This window comes from Pundamilia nyererei, unplaced genomic scaffold (genome assembly GCF_000239375.1).
Source record: "Pundamilia nyererei isolate P.nyererei 1_Seehausen unplaced genomic scaffold, PunNye1.0 scaffold00002, whole genome shotgun sequence".
NCBI lineage: Eukaryota > Metazoa > Chordata > Actinopteri > Cichliformes > Cichlidae > Pundamilia > Pundamilia nyererei.
In genome coordinates, this window is record NW_005187403.1 from 3,384,893 (window position 1) to 3,388,637 (window position 3,745).

A 3,745-nucleotide genomic window follows, 5' to 3' on the forward strand; every position below is an offset into this window, starting at 1 on the left:
TGTGTGTGTGTGTGTGTGTGTGTGTGTGTGTGTGTGTGCGGGCTGTAACAGGTAGGAAGACTAATAATGTAAACTGTAGGTCCCCATCAATGTTTGGGTGACTCAATCGCTTTTTTTTTTCGGTCTTTTTTCTTTAATGATTTATTTAATTTCTATTGAAGTTTAAAATATGCAAAATAAAAGGCACTGCAGCTTTGACTGAAAATTGGGCACTATCCTGTTCAGCAATTGTTTATGGCAAATCTCCGGAAATAGATATGAATAAGCTATGTTGACATTGTGTTACATGAAACTTTACCTGAAGCTTTCTGGTTTGCCTTTGCAGTGCGCTTGTAGTCCAAATGCTATTGACCGTTGGAGCAGGCTTTGGTTGCATGCAAGAACATAGTCCATGTGGACTGTAATACATGGAAAACATTTGTTGTAATGCAAATTCTCTGATGACATTTTTATGCTTTTAAAAAGATCTTTATTCATAAACATGCTTGCAGGATAAAAATGTAAATCTTAGCCTTGAGATGTCCTGGCTTCACTGAAATCCCAGAAAACAGCCATTCGCAGAAGCCAAGTCATCAGACTATCTGATCAGTTCAAACATGGACACATTAACACATCGCTCACTTATAAAGTGGTTAGCTTATTACACATTACTTTGTGTCTGGTGGTGCCTAGAGGACTTTCCAGGTTGTGATTTATATAAACTTCCTGACCCCAAAAAAATCACCACCTGGATTTAACTAGGCAAATAGTTCATTACTGATTAATATATTTAGGCTGGCAAACATGACTGAAGCTGTGAATAGAAGATTGGGTCAACTGACTGCCTGAGTATATTGACTGACCAAGTTTTCCACCATCAGTGGATTTTTTCTTCCCTGATGACATGGGAATATTCCCAGATGTCAATGCTGGGATTCAGCGGGTTCAAACAGTGAAAAAGTGGTTCAGGGAGCAGGAGCTGTTACATACACTTCTATACACAGATTGAGCACCACAGAGTTGAGATCTTAACCCCGCTGACAACTGTTGGGAGTTGCTGGGGAAGAGTACGCAATATGGAAAAATGAATGCAACTCTGGATGGAAATAAATGTTGCTACATTGTATAAAATGAGTGTTTGACCAGTTTTACCCTGCCCATGTTCATGAACAGTATCTTCAGCCTGATGTAGCGAAATTCGCCAACGAGTCAGGGAGTAGACATAGTTCCCTAGTGACCGTACGCTGTATTATGTCCAACATGGTGGGTAACTCGATCAAGTGCGCGTGAAATCACGTGAGAAACTACTCACTTTTCCAGATATGGTCACATCTGGCTTAAAATGCTAACCAAAGTAGCAGCAGTGGAAATGCCAAACTGAAGCCTTTAAAACAATGGTCCAAAAATAAATGGGTAACAGCAGAGTGGAAATATGCTCTCTTACCAAGAGCTGGATGGGAAGATTGATAGTGTTCTCAATTGCATTTGACCAGTGCTACTCAAACACTGTCGGCACCATATTATATCTCGATAGCAAAAATAAGAAGGAAGGAAAAGAAAGAAGACAAGCGTATACAAGGATTTATATTCTGGGCTGCCTCTTGGTCAAAGGAATGGAGAACATTTTTTGCTCTGGACAGTCGAGCTGTCTGCGTCTGGTATCGGTTGTGAGAAACTTAACGTCACAACAGCCCCGTGCAACCATCAGACCAGAGGGAGCATTTAGTTTTTGCTGTCCACCATCACACTTCTGTTTGTCCAAAGGCCCACTGGAGCCATAGAGCTGAGTTATTCTAGTATCCCGAAAAGCAAGAGCCACATCAGTAACATTTATGCACAATTTATAATTGATGTGCCTATTTGATCTCCCTCTTCACCATGAGAAAAGCCATCTGAATAAACAAGGATGGTGTAAGTTTACGGCATCAATATGCATTCCTTTCCTCTTCTTCTCGTGCTCGTACCAAAATCCAGGAGACCTTTAAGAATAACTCAAACCCTGAATGTGTCGTACTCACATTCGAGGCCACCTGTCACATTTTCCACTGAGCAAGCAGAACTCTGTCGACTGCTTCCCCCTCTCAAAGAAAATATTGAACGTAACTTGATAACAGATCTGACAGGAAACGAAAAACAAAGAATTTTCAATTTTTGTCTAGCTAACAGTAACAGACAATTACCCTTTTTTTAGTCTGAGCCTGTAGAGCTACAATAGGAATCTAGTATCTCAATTATGTATCTCGCACGGATGCATTCTTTCACAAACAAAACCTGAATGTGAGATGGAAGTAATATAATTGAGCTTTGTAATTGGCCGATTTCAGAATTCCAATCAACCAATTGTGAGTCCTTTTCCTTTCTGCTTCTTTGCACATTTAGATGTTGAGTCATGCAAACCGGTGGGCCTGGGGGATCAGGAAAACATAATGAACTGCACTTATTGTGCTTCTGCTACCTGGCGACTGCAAACACTAACAGAAATAAAGGCGTCGTTTCGCATGAGACTTTTCCTTTATTGGTAGTAAAATTTGGATTCAGCAGGGAGATCTGCCCAGGAGCAGACTGCAGTGCCTTATTAGCCCTGGGGAAAGGGAGTGGGCCCTTTCGTGCCATGTTCACAGAGGCACGTCACAGGCTATTTGTCATTTTACGCATGTGTGTCTTAGTGTGTGTATGTGGGGGAGGGGAAAACTGAAAAATAGTCACATCTCTATTCCTATTGCAGTTCTTCTCGTGCTTCTTTAGCGGCCTAGGACAATCACAGTTTCGTTGCTTTTTTTTTATTTTATAAGATTTTAAAAATGATATTGGAGCACTTTGTCCCTTTAGATTAAATAAACTCATTTAGTTTACATAGAGCAATATCACAAATTATAAATTTCACTCAATGGCTAGTGGTTAGAAAATTGGTGGATGAATGAATGAGCTCTACAAAATGTCCCTTTTGGTACACCCTTAATTTGGATTAGAAAAACTCTCCCAAAAAGCCCTGTAACTGAGATGAGGATATAAGAGACAACCAACACATTGCAAATATGTATGAAAAATACAGGTCCTGATAAATAACTCAACAAACTTGAAGACTTAAAGGTACAGTCAGCTGTTTTTTTCATTTATTATTAAAAGAAGAAAACAATACTGTACTCATAAATGTACTTTAATTAGTGTAAATAAACTTACGTATTATTCAAGGTATTGTCAAAATGACTTATTATCAGTAGATTAGGCATACGAACCTCACGTCTTCAAACAGTTTACAGCGAGCTAGCTAAACAACAGCAGCTAGTTATAAGCACATTATGCCAGCTAACGTTAGGCTTGAGTGTCACACGTTTCCTCTCATAAACCTCTCTATATTCTCTGCGTTCTCAGATCGTGTCATAGTCCAACAGTGTTAGATCTATTTCAAAGAAGGTTTTGCTAACATTGGCTAACAGCAGCTGACAACATCAAAAAACAGCAGCGCTTTCCAACAGAAAAGTTCAGGATATCCTCAAAATCTCACCTCAGTATCGCTGTCATTGGACATAGGTGACTGTCACTGACTTATTAAAATTTTACACATTGTAACTTTAGGATCATGTATTATTAGGAGTGGTAGGTGTCAACTCCTCGTATCCAAGTCACCAAACTGGACCTCTTAACCATGTTTGCCATGTTAGCGCCATTTGGAAGACACAATTAGTACAAAATGAAAGACCCAAGAGGTGAAATGAATCAGTTTTCTACCCTATAAAGTGTTTTAGACTTCAGACAGGAAATGATG